Raw genomic sequence first — 15,017 nt, forward strand, 5'->3', positions numbered from 1 at the left:
AGATTCTTAATAGATAATAAATTAATCATTAAAAACAATGGGTCTCATTCACTAAGCATGCGTACGCACAAATTTGTGCGTGAGATGTGCGTACGGATGTTTTCACGACAAATCGTAATTCAACAAAAACTTTTGCATCAAAATGTCTCCTAAATGTACCTAAAAACTACTCGTACGCAATAATCACATACACTATAATCAAACACTAGGCTATAATAATGTTTATAATAATGTTGATATATAAAATGTACATAATTATATTTTAAATAATATTTCTGTATTATATATTATTATACACAATCTATTATTATTGTTATATACATTATATTATATATTATTATAGCCTACTTATTTTTTCTAAACATATAAAGAAGACAATGGGTCTCATTCACTAAGCATGCGTACGCACAAATTTGTGCGTGAGATATGCGTACGGATGTTTTCATGACAAATCGTGATTCAACAAAACTTTTGTATCAAAATGTCTTCTAAATGTACGCAAAAATTCAAGAACCTAAAAACTACCCGTACGCAATAATCACGTACACTATAAACAAATACAAGGCTATAATTATAATGTTTATAATAATGTTGATATATAAATTTACATGATTATATTTTATATTATAATATTTTCTGTATATATATTATTATACATGATCTATTATTATTTTATACATTATATTATATATTATTATAGCCTACTTATTTTTCTAAACATATAAAGAAGACAATGGGTCTCATTCACTTAACATGTGCAAGCACAAATTTGTGCGTGAGATGTGCGCACGGATGTTTTCACGACAAATCGTAATTCAACAAAAACTTTTGCATCAAAATGTCTCCTAAATGTACCTAAAAACTACTCGTACGCAATAATCACATACACTATAATCAAACACTAGGCTATAATAATGTTTATAATAATGTTGATATATAAAATGTACATAATTATATTTTAAATAATATTTCTGTATTATATATTATTATACACAATCTATTATTATTGTTATATACATTATATTATATATTATTATAGCCTACTTATTTTTTCTAAACATATAAAGAAGACAATGGGTCTCATTCACTAAGCATGCGTACGCACAAATTTGTGCGTGAGATATGCGTACGGATGTTTTCATGACAAATCGTGATTCAACAAAACTTTTGTATCAAAATGTCTTCTAAATGTACGCAAAAATTCAAGAACCTAAAAACTACCCGTACGCAATAATCACGTACACTATAAACAAATACAAGGCTATAATTATAATGTTTATAATAATGTTGATATATAAATTTACATGATTATATTTTATATTATAATATTTTCTGTATATATATTATTATACATGATCTATTATTATTTTATACATTATATTATATATTATTATAGCCTACTTATTTTTCTAAACATATAAAGAAGACACTGGGTCTCATTCACTAAGCATGCATATGCACAAATTTGTTCGTGAGATGTGCATATGGATGTTTTCACGAACAAATCGTGATTCAACAAAAACGTATATATCAAAATGTCTTCTGAATTTACGCAAAAATTAAAGAAAACCTAAAACCACTCGTACGCAATAATCACGTACACTATAATCAAATACAAGGCTATAATTATAATATTTATAATAATGTTGATATATAAAATTTACATGATTATATTTTATATTATAATATTTTCTGTATTATATATTATAATACATGATCTATTATTATTATATACATTATATTATATATTATTATAGCCTACTTATTTTTTCTAAACATATAAAGAAGACAATGGGTCTCATTCACTTAACATGTGCAAGCACAAATTTGTGCGTGAGATGTGCGCACGGATGTTTTCACGAACAAATCGTGATTCAACAAAAACTTTTGTATCAAAATGTCTTATAAATGTACAGAAAAATTCAAGAAAACCTAAAACCACTCGTACGCAATAATCACGTACACTATAATCAAATACAAGGCTATAATTATAATGTTTATTATAATGTTAATATATAAAATTTCCATGATTATATTTTATATTATAATATTTCTGTATTATATTTTATTATTATACATGATCTAAATTATTATTATTATTATTATTATTATATACATTATATAACATATTATTATATAACCTACTTATTTTTTCTAAACATATAAAGAAGATACACGTAATGACAAATCTTCACACTTTCCTTCCTCACTTTCTAAATCTCTATATGAAATTGTTTGCTTAATGCCCAATGTAAACGTCATTTAAATGTAATGAGAAGTTCAAACGTTAATCACTTGATCTCCTTTCTGTTTTATTTTAGATACAGATGTGCGTCTCTGTGATATTAATTAAATGTCATATTTGTTAAAGCATCCAATACTTCTCCGGTCGGTGGACAGCACTGGCTTCCTCCAGCGACAGCAAAACCTCTCAAATAAAAAATGCAAAGCAAAACGGAACCAATAATAAATATGATTATAGATTTCTTTTCGAGCTCTTTTGCTTCTATGACAAACTGCTCTAAAGTTTTCTGTGGACCTGCACTTAGGAAAAAGCCCTTATATGGAGCTGGTTTGGGCGTGTTTTATGCAAATTACCAACCCCGTGCACGCGGCCGCTCATGTAAAACACTCCAAATTAACTAACGTAAGAACAACTATAAGAACAAACTCGTGTCCGTACGCACGTGCTGTGATTGAGGCGGAAAGTTTCCGTGAGAAGTTTAAGTGTGCGTATAAATAAGAAAATCGTACACAATTATTAGTGAATGAGACCCAATATGAATAATAAATTACAAAAACAAAATAAAACTAAAAAAAAACTGTAATAAACTCTTTAATCAGCCTGATCTCACAGGAATTCGCAACTATTTATGAGGTAACAAGTTTGTACAATGTGAATCGTGCAAAAATGCATGATTATTGAAAAAAGCAATAACTGGGGTGGGAGCAGACTGTACAAAATTGTACAAATAGGATTGTACGAATTAACCACCTCGTAAAATAGTTGCGAACTGCCATATGATTATGTTGGTTTAGCTTCAAATGTTTCTTTTAGTAAATTAAAAATAGCTTATAAGTCTCTCTATGTGAGTTGGGGAGAAGGAAATGACATCATCTGTTTGACTAAAAATGCCAAAATTGCTATTACAAGTTTTTGTTTAGGGGAGGCGGCAAGCATCATGTCTATTTAAACACACCTCACACTTAATTCACAGTATTAGCAGCCCTGATCCTGTGTGTGTGTGTGTGTGTGTGTGTGTGTGTGTGTGTGTGTGCAGGCCAGAACTCAACCTCTCATTAACCTGTTCCTGCTTATTTCCATTACATAAACAGCACCAGGATTAAAAGACACGCTTGGGTTATTCAGAAGGTATGGAATTATTTCGGCTCAGTCTGACAGGGTGTGCAAACCTCCCCACTCATTAAAAGGCAACTTCAAGTGACTTAAAGCCACAGTCTTTACCATTGAGCCTGAGTGTTGACAGGTACGCTGAGACTTAAGACTTCAAGATCAACACGGCTATTCTTTCCCACAAAATCCCCCACCGGGCCTCGAGTGACGGCCTAAGATTTTACTGTCGGATGGGGAGGGGGCGAATTCAGACTGCTAAATAGATCTATGAGTGAGGTGTGGAGACTTTCTACTTTCTTCTATTTTACTCGTACCTGACCCAGTGGGAATTGCAGAAAACAAGAATATAAAGTATAATGGTCCTTTTAATTATCGGACGTGAAGAGTCTCTGTGGAAGATAGCTCGATGAGCGAGCCATGGCGAATCAGGGATTCCCTAGACTTGTGTAATTATTAACATTATTATTCAACTAACTGGTCCTTGTCCAATTGATTGACATGGCTGTTTCATGGCAGTTTCCGAAAGCATCGACTCTCTCCTCTGTCTCTCTGATGGACGGATCGGCATAACAAATGACAAGAAAACTAATCAAATATGTTTAAATCAATTTGAGGCTTAACAAATGCAGCATTTCTAGTTAGACCGAACTGCAGCAGACACATAAATATCAAAACATCACACACACATACAGTCTCGTAAAAAAAGGTACAAAAGCTGTAAAAGGGGACATTTCACAAGACTTTTTTAAGATGTAAAATAAATCTTTGGTGTCCCAGAGTATGTATGTGAAGTTTTAGCTCAAAATACCCCACAGGTAATTTAAAATTGCCACTTTGTAGGTGTGAGGAAAAATGTGCCGTTTTTGGGTGCGTCCTTTTAAATGCAAATCAGCTGATATCTGCACTAAATGGCAGTGTCGTGGTTAAATAGTGCAGATTAAGGGGCGGTATTATCAGGAGTGCACATAACTTTTTTATCCTGGTTCTTAAAGGAGCCTAGTACACTATTCGTAGCACAGACATCCTACATGCTGTTAACATCATTAATCTCCTGACTACTCTCTTCGCCATATCACTTTGGTTTAAACATGGTAGACGATGATGTATATAAAATAAAATATGCCTGGTTATTGTTTTAACACATGTAATCTTTATAAATGTCTGCTAACTCATATAAAATTCTAATATTGTTAAAGACAAGTAAATGGTCAAAAATAAAAAAATCTGATTATGAGTAATAGCACAAATAAATACAATAGAACAAACATACAAATGAAAATAAACAGTGCTGTTCATGTTTTCAGGCTGGTCTGTAATTTTCAGGTAGAGTACAGAAACTCAAGTAAGTAATCAGGTAATACTGCATAGTCTTTACTGTGTATATTGGATTAATTCTTATTAAAAGTTACAAAAGTTATTTAGTCAAGACAAGGAAATTATGATTTTGTTTGTCTGTGGTTTGATTAATATTAAAAACCGCATCAGGTTTATACTCAAAAAATGGGTGTACTGTCACTTTAAATGCATGAATCCAGTACATTGTTACACACACATTTTTTTCTCTTTCACCGCCAGCGTTTTTTAAAAAAGTTGCCAGCCAGCGCCAGCGTTTTTCATGATTTTCACAAAAGTTTGATGCCTTCCAGAAAATGTTTTTCTTTAAATATATAGACATACAATATATCAAATGAAAGAACAGACCCTCTGCTTTCAAACAAACAAAAAAAACTTTTCATCCTACCTTCAGTAGTTATTTTGTAATCAGCTTTTGAATATGGGTAAGTTTCTGCAAAAACACCACATTTTGAGCAAAAAGCAAAGATAATTCCATTTTTTTTTGTGACGGACTTTTCATAGAGATCCCATTCATAGCGATCTTTAAAACAGACACGGACACGCAGCCGCTTGCCATAGGGCAATACTTCCGGATTTAAAAAGTTGCGGAAGGACGCCACCTGGTGGATAATAGCGGTATTGTGGAAAGCCGGAAATACTCGTCATTGGCAGGGAAGCGTTTTCTCTTGATTGATGTAGATAGCGGCGAAAGAGTTAATGTGTAAAATAATTTTACTACTATAATTACGGCATTTTGAGATGATTTAGTTTTAAAATGTCCGCTCAAGTGCAAGAAAACAAACTCAGTTGGCATTTGCGCGCTGTCAGTTACTAGCAAGCTGTCTAAAACCTTGAGATGTGGATCGTGTTCGCGCTTGAGTTGCGCGCAAACAACACGTGAGTAAAGATATCGGGTGAGATCTGTTTCGCGTCTTGTTGTGCTTAAATATTTAAATTGGCCAATCGAGCAAGTGACTGTTGCACCTCTGCTAACACGCATTACTGTTAACATGTTTGTAATAATTATCTTATCAATGATGCATGGAGCAATCCCTAAAATTCCAGCAGTACACAAAAGCGCCTTTAAGAGGAGTGTCTGGTGCGCATTTTTGATTTTAATCGCGCACCTGCGCACCAGTTCTGTGCACCCCTGTTTATTATCCCCTTCTGACATCACAGGGGAGCCAAATTTCAATTACATATTTTTCACATGCTTGCAGAGAATGGTTTACCAAAACTAAGTTACTGGGTTGATCTTTTTCAATTTTTTTAGGTTGATGGAAGCACTGAGCACTTAAAAAGGGGAAGTCTGATTTTCATGATATGTCCCCTTTAATAGGGTGGAACCCTTTCAAAAAGTACATTTTGTAAATAAAGGGTGCATATTGGTATCTCAAAGGCACATATCTGTACCTAAATTGTGCATATTAGGACCCTTTAAAAGGGTACCATACCGGTGACAGCTTTTGTACCTTTATTTTTGACAGTCTGTCAAAATTAAGTCTGTACTGTATACAGAAAGTTTTTTTTTATTATATTTAACTATAATAATAATACGATTGTATTCAATAATAGAAAAGAAGTCAATATTCTCTCTCTGTCTAAGAATTTGCTTTCTACAATATAAAATTGTCTAAAAAAAATCCAATTAATAAAACAGTAGACAAGTATTGCCAGTTTATAAAACGGTTAGTTCCAATCCTTGATTCTGATTGGTCAATAGGTGTGCTTTATTCGCAATAAAACACTGCTATGACCGCTTCACCCAACGGTTCTATTTAATATCACTGCGCCCTTAGCAACACCCTTAGCAACACATAAACATATAATGAGACAAAGTCTGAGAACAGTTTGTTGTTTTTATTTGAACTTTCATGTTGTTTTTCGCAGTCAGGGACTATTTTTTCTAGCGGAAGGAATGCTTTTATTAATTTAACTTCATGAAAGTTGCACTAATATTTTTTTTACTTTAATATTGTGTGGTAACCGTTTTATAAAAGCAATAAGGTACTCGAGGCAAGTGCTGTATCGTGAATAAGTAACGGCTGAAGGGGTTGCAGGCACTCCGCTTCGCGTCGTGCCTAACAACGCCCTTCAGCCGTTACTTATTCACGATACAGCACAGCCTCTCGTACCTTATTGCTTACATATACACACATGCATGCACGCACGCACGCACGCACACACACACACACAGCATATTGAATATATGATCAATGAATCTGTTATCAAACTTTCCTAGTCAAAATCTGAAAGAAAAAAATCACAATGCCTAGATTCGGATTGAGAAGGTCATATTAAAAAACACACAAACCGAGCACAAAAAGGACTGAGACATTGAGACAAAGAAAGAAAATGCCTTTAACAGCACACTGAGCCAGTCACTCAAATGTCACATTTGTGTTTTTTTATATTTTTTCCTTTCCGTAAGTGACAACGGGGCAAGTTCTTTAAAAAAGCGGTTCTGAGGAACTGAAGACTCTGGCGAGGTGCGTGGCGTCTTTTTGATATTCAGATTTGCCTGCCTACACAGAGCATTATGACACATTTGGATGATCGCATTGTGGGATTAGGGGGCCGCCTTGTCATTTTCAACAACAATACTGCGATTTAGGAATGCTATTTCTCACACTGCGGCTCGCATTAACGCCGGGCCCAAAGATTTACATAAATCTTTGTCTTAAGATGAAAGAAAGGGATTGAAACAATGAAGTTAAGCTGGAGAAATGAAGGTGTGTGGGGGGGGGGAGTAGATGGCTGGCGACCGGTAGATGCTGCAAATATATATATATATTTCTTTACTAATTCATCTACTGTACTGTTAATACAAAGATACATTATGCTTCTTTCTCACATCTTCATCGTAAAAAATAACTTTGAAATATAAACATTACAGGACACGGAACAGAAGCAAAGTGTTATTCATTCAGAGCTTATTTACTGATTCATATTTCACCGAATCTGTGCGTTCCATAATCTTATTGCCTGTAGCAGTCATTTACAAAACTGACCTAGATTGTTGCACCACCCCTCGGTGATTGGATTCATTTCCTGTGATTGTGATTCGGTTTACATCACAGGCAAGAGATTGGAATCGGGCGATTTTTCTCTAAGGTTACTGTCGAATGCAGATTTTCAAGAATGGATTGAATCTCGGAGACATTACGGGCCATAATTTTCCCTGGTAAAATTTGGTTCCTGCACATACCTGGTTCCACTTCCCTTTAATGAAACAAAAGTTGATAAGGCATGGGAAATTTTCATAAGTCTTACCCTGCATACAAGATCAAGGTGGTTTATGACTCCCAATTTGAAATGAAAGCTCAGAAAGTTTTCTGCTCTGAAAGGTGTGCAATATTGATGAATACTGTTTATCTCTCTTTATATATTCGAAGAAAAGCCTGTAATAAATTTTCAGATATTAGCTGGCTTCAAATTTGATATTTCTCAATATAGTGCAGATAAATATTTGCTAAAGTTTTGTTTTAAAATCCTTAAAGTTTGTTTTCAAAATAGTTTGTTATTCCCCATTTTTTATGTGACATCAAACACTGGACACGGTATAAAAGTCATTTCAAGTAACAAAAGGGAAGTGTCAAGAAATCCTTTGTGGTTATATCTGATAGACATACTGTAACATGACAGTAAAGCCTAACTATAGCATTTATTTTACTTTTTAATGTCACACTATTTTAAACATCAAACTACTAAAAAGATGACATAACTTTTAACAGACAAGAAATCTAGGTGTATTTTATCAGTATGCATTTCGATATTCAGGGTTGGGCAGGATCCATATGTCCGGCATACGATTGGATGCTTCCCTGCTGCTAAGAGAAGTGCCACAGATCTGTGCCATGGCAACACTTTGGTGATTATAATTCAGACAGAAAGGTCATTATTTATTGCTTTTGCTGCCTACAGCACACACTGGTGCTGTCCCTCAGTTCATAGTAATAAACTAAATAAATGACAGTGGACAGATGTCCCACCTTGAACTAGTGAAAAAGGTTATTTACATCTGTGGATACCCACAATCAGCTCGCTCTAGATCACTCAGCATTGACAGTCTCGACAAGCTGACATCAAATAACAACACACACACACACACACGCACACACGCACGCACGCACGCACACACAAACAGGGATACCCATGCTTGTGTGTTTGTGTGTGTACAACGCTCAGGGATTTTTTGTTCTTGCTGTGATCGGTTCCCAGGTTCTAAAGTCCTAAGGAACATGACATTGTAATCTGGGCTATGTTTTATTTATGGACCCTACCGAAGCAGATAACCGCTGTTTTAACAAACAAAGATGATTGCTTCAGGGGCCACTCGCTCGTCCTGAGGTAATTAAGACAAAGTAGCTCCCTTGGCCAGGAGGCGGATCCATACAACCTGCTATTATTTTCCTTAAAAAAAAAGCGAGAGAGAGAGAGAGAGAGAGAGAGAGAGAGAGAGAGAGAGAGAGAGAGAGAGAGAGAGAGAGAGAGAGAGAGAGAGAGAGAGAGCGAGCATCTGAAAGCCAGAGAGTCTGTACTTAGAGTGCGTGAAAAGAGAGCATTTGATTCAAAAGGTCTTTTGTCATGTTTTATCTGTGCTTAAACCTTCTAGCCGCACTTTGCTGTCAACAGGCTTGAAGGCTAATACAGTACAAACACTACGTCGTCCATGCAGTTCATGGGCTTTAAAAGTCTACAGAGTCACGAAATAAAAAATACATAAAATTCAAAATTAAAATAAAACCCCAAAATTAAGCAATGATGTAAAATAATTAAGATAAACTTTGTAACTATTTAACGATGTAGCCAAGTCATAATTCATATTCGTAATTCACTGGAGACTTTTGCTGACAGTGATGTTGGGGGTGGGGTAAAAGGGGGTCACACACCGGATGCGCAGCTCAGCGCCGCGCCGCGTCTAGGTCAACTCTGAGGTATCGTACACCGAAGGTGCACATTAAATAGCTTAGGCCAGGGGTCTTCAACGTTTTTTGGGTCGGGGACCCCTTAGATGAGAGAGGCATGGAGCAGGGACCCCCTGATACTAAATGTGTAAAACTGATATTTAAGTAATCAGTAAGGTACGAGAGGCTGCCTTTTCGTATTAGGCACAACGCAAAGTGGAGTAAAGGACAACTATTGACCAATCAGAATCAAGGACTGGAACTGTTTTATAAATAGCAACAAACCATATTGTCACACAGCCATACTATATTAAGACAGTACATTGGCACTATTATGCTGTTGTTGTACATGCATAATTTTTTTGTTAAAGTAGATTTAGTTTTTATATGAATATAATAATAATAAAAATAATATGAATAATATGAATATAATAATAATAATATAATATTATTTTAATGTATTTGCAGTGTAATAGATTTTCATTTTATTGTGAATTTACCTGAACCTGGGCTTTCAGTTTATAAAGATGACTGATCATGGTGAATGGCACAAAGACTCTCTATTCTGGTGGGGATATAGTTGTGCTACTTTATAATTCAGAGGTTTGTTGCCTTTCTCGTATATCGTCATATTGTCACGAGTTTGAGTAACGCAGGTTTATTTTCTGCATAACTTCATATCAGATAGGAGAACATGCATTGAGTCCGCGCGCATCTCTTTGGGGCAACTTTTTGATAGTCGGATAGCAACTTGACTAAGAATCTTGCACAAAGCACCAACACGGCACGAGTTTCATTCATTTTTAAATGAGAGCGATAGTGTTGTCACAGTTTAAAATGCATACGAGGTGTGGTGTCATTTGCCTGTTGAGTTAGCGCTTTAAATCTGAACCGCGTGAAACAGCCATCCAAGTTCAGAAATATAACTTAGATGAGACAATGTCGCACTGATTCTAAAATAATTTTCTGAAAGAAAGACACACATGCCTGTAAGATTTACCTGTTTTATGATGCCTTTTCTGTCGCTACTGCTGCTTCCTGAGTGTACATTTATAATCTTCAGATATTTTATTTTGGTCCGCTTGCTAAACTGAACGCGCGCCTTCGTGGCCACGCACGTGCACAACTTAAAGGGGACATGTAACATTTTTTGTACATATATTTTACGTTTTAGCAAAAAATAGCTTGGTCAAACATCATTTGGCGGACCCCCTGCAGTTCCGTCACGGACCCCCTGGGGGCCCCGGACCCCCGGTTGAAGACCCATGGCTTAGGCAGATAGCATCTACTTCAAAATGCATAATATACATTAGCAGCCAGCCAATGTTAATTGTTAATGATTTGGAACAAATATGATGTTATTTAATGTTAAACTATGTGAGTGGCGTTCTGTGGTGTGACAGGGATTTGAGCAACTTCCTGAGTTGTAGCTGGGCACCACGGACAGGCACCACCTGGCAGCGCCGATGTGCATATACTCATAGAAAACAATGTGTTCAGGTTTTTTAAGAACGGTGCAGCGCGTCCGTTGTGCGACCCCCTTAAGGGTGATGCTTCATTAGTGCTTTTTTAATAATCGTACATTTTGATATAATTCATATCATATAAATTAGCCACCTTATATCATAGCTATGAATTCCTGCCAGACCAGGCTGGCACTATTTTAATGTCACTAAACAAATAAGCCAGTTTGGGACACTGACCATGTTAACTCCTGTCTTATGCTACGTACACACCAAACGCATCGCGTTACTTGCTCTATTATTTGCGGGATTTAAGTTCGTGTCATTTTTCGCTCGAGTTGAATATTTTCAACTTGGGCGAAGACACGTTTAAGGCAAATAATGCATGTTTTCGCGTCAAATGCGCTGCCCATATCGCGTCATTCGCATCGCCCCACGCGAGGATGCATATAATCATGTCTTTGCATTGACTTTGTATGTAATCTTCTCGCACAGATCGTAGAACTCGCGTCTGGTGTGAACCCACAGTAAGAAAGGTCAGAAGTCTTTGGTCATAGGCGCCGATCCCTTGGGTGCTTCGGAGCTCAAGCACCCCTGAAAAAATGCCAGATATAGACCAGTTCAAAAGATGTAAACAACACTGGTCCAGAAGCACTTCCTGTTTCCGTTTTTAAACACTAGATAAACGTTGGGATAAAATAAACCAACAGAACATATAAACCTGAATTAAATGAAGATAAACAAACATCTTAAAGATAATAATATATGTGAAATAAAAAATAACTGTCACAAACTGTAACAGGAAGTGTTTCTGGACCAGTGTTGTTTACATCATTTGAACTGGTCCATACTCAGGATAGTTCATCATTCACTCACTCTCATGTTGTTACAAATCTGTATAAATTTCTTGATTCTGATGAACACAAAGGAAGATATTTTGAGAAATTTATGTACCCAAACCATTCGTGGACCCCATTTACTTACATAGGATTATTTTTTCCTACTATGGAAGTAAAGGGGTCCACAAACGGTTTGGTTACAAACATTTCTCAAAATATCTTCCTTCGTGATTACAGTATCAGAACAAAGATATTGATTTGGGTTTGTAACTACATGAGAGTGAATGATGACAGAACTTTCATTTTTGGGTAGGGTGACTATACGTGCGATTCTTCCCGGACGCGTCCTGGCCAGGATTTTGGGTGCGTCTTCCAGAAGTCGTATTTGTCGACCGCATACGTCATAGAGAATTATTATTATTATTACAGAAAAGCAACCGTTACATTTTAAGGTAAGAATGAAACTAATATTGTATGTCTTATGTTTTTAACTGAATGGCGTATGCGGTCAACAAATACGACTTCCGGAAGACGCACCAAAATCCTGGCCAGGATGCGTCCGGGAAGAATAGCACATATGATCACCCTATTTTTGGGTAAACTATTACTTTAATTTTAATCTTAAAGGCTTTTAAATTTCCTTATATTTTCCAAAGTGCTTGGGCGCTCCCTTAGCGTCTGCTGTTGCTAAGCAACCCAAGTGCTGCATGATGTTGTGCCGAGCACCCATCAGCGGAAAAAGAAATTGGCACCTATGTCCTTGATCCTCAGGTTTTGCACTAAGTTGTGAAGTCCATGCCAGCTCAGGTACATGTTACCATTATAGTTAAAGGAGAAGATACCAATACTAAACAACTCATGTTAATTTTCTAATTCAATTTAACCCTCAAATTGTTATTTTGACAATAGAATTTTTTTTTAAACATGCTAAAGCATCTTCACCAATGGTCTCAATCTCTTTGAACCCCCGGTATGACATTAAATATAATACACACCACAGGATGGGAAGCATAAGGACTGCGTTATGTAAATTGTATGTGTACTGTATAATGTATACGTACGAAGCTATAAGAAGACATTTTTGGCTGAATGTGCATGCTGAAATGAGTAGTGTGTGGAAACAGGGGCCTGGGCTTTCCCCACAGCTTGTCAGGCACAATGAATGGGGCTATCTGTTTGTTGTAGGCCTCATCCCCAGCCATGTTTATTTGTAAACTGAGCAGACAATATGAAAAGCTGGGCTGTACAAAGACCCGAGACTGCCAGCTGGCTGACTGAGGGTATTCATGCCTTCCTCAACCCCTTTCACAATAGCAAACCCCTCAACAGACGCCTCGATGCGTACAGACACACAAATACACACGAAACCTTTCATAACAGCCCCGAGAACATCTTAAGGAAGCGTGGTGTCCGCCGCCTTCTGCCTGTGTTCGCTAACATCCCTAAAACAACGTTCACACACGCGCGGGTATGTAGGCTGCCTTGGGTGTCTCTACTGTAAGGCCGTCGTCTTACAATAGCAAGGATCAAGAAGAATGCTTTTTCTAGTATCGCAAAGTGTGTGTATGTGTGTGGATGCGAGATTTACAAACCAGCCCTAAACCCCCTGGTGAGAAAACAAATTGGTCTCTTTTCCTGTTCACATCAATTGATGTTCTATTAAGACCAGATGGCCTCGAACCCATCTTGCAGAACATGCATACAAAAATGTCAATGCCTATTAATACTCTGTCTCTTCCCCCATGCTCTACACATATTTAGCCTTTGGCTTGAGGTACCCACTCATAAGAAAAATCTATTTAATCTGTCAATTGTTTTTTCGAGAAAGCAATGGGAATAAAATGAGAGAAAAAGGAGATTTTTGCACAAATGTTTTCTTCTAAGAAAAGACGACAGTATACTTGTGTCTGCTTTAAAGTTACAGATATCAATATCTCAAACTGTGCTCAGACATCCTCAGATGTTTGCAGTCAAAGGTCAGAGATTTTAATCTGAACTCAAATTCAATCAACAATAGTCTCATTTGTGTGCATTTCTCCAAATGAATGATAAGACATTCATTAATAATAATAATAATAATAATAATAAACATATGTTATATAAATCGTCATGTCGAGTTTTTTAAAAAAGTACTTAAAGTGCACGAAAGACGAATGTGAAACGACCATACATAATGTTTACACTCGAGTCCTTTGTTAGTACTTGGACCTGAATACAACACACTGTCAAAAAATATATATACAAAACTGTACCTTTTCTGTCACTGAGGTGGTGCCGTAAAGTTTCGTTTTGTACCTTTAGGTATACAAAACATAATCAATGTTGTACCTTTTCGGGTACATTACTGTACCTCAAGGACCTGTGTACCTTTAAATGTAGCCTACAGTTAAAAGATTATTCCACTTGCATTAAAAAAATCTGATAATTTACTCACCCTCATGTAATCCAAAATGTTGATGTCTTTCTTTGTTCAGTTGAGAAGAAATTATGTTTTTTAAAGGAATACTCAATTTTCTTAAAGGAACAGTATGTAAGAAATGTATATCAATTAATCATAAAATGGCCTTGAAATGTCACTAGACATTAAGAAACCATTTTCATTTCAAATACTTATATCACTGACAACAGTGGTCTGGCCAGGATATTGTCATTTAAAAAGTGGAGTTGCAGCCCTCAACTGATGTTTATGTTGTCATTTTGGGTATTGGCCACCATTTGTGTGACTGCAGTACCAGTTTTAGCCACAAGTTTTGTGATTGCAATACCAGTTTTGGCCACAATCCTACATACTGTTCCTTTAAAAAAATCCAGAGAATTTACTCACCCCCCATGTCATCCAAAATGTTGATGTCTTAATTTCTTCTCAACTGAACAAAGAAAGTCATCAGAGAGATCGGAAGGTTGCCCCTCGGTGCTTATGCAATTACGTGAGGTCGCGCTGGTGGGTGACACGGTCGGTGGAAGACGAGAAGTTGTAGTTTAAAAGTACATTTTTTTTTTTTGCCAAAAATGACAAGCATTAACATTTTGAATGACATGGGGGTGAGTAAGTTATTAAGAGTAAGAAAATTGAGTAATCTTTTAAAAACAAATTCCAGGATGTTTCTTCATATAGTTG

Source organism: Misgurnus anguillicaudatus, chromosome 7 (genome assembly GCF_027580225.2).
Source record: "Misgurnus anguillicaudatus chromosome 7, ASM2758022v2, whole genome shotgun sequence".
NCBI lineage: Eukaryota > Metazoa > Chordata > Actinopteri > Cypriniformes > Cobitidae > Misgurnus > Misgurnus anguillicaudatus.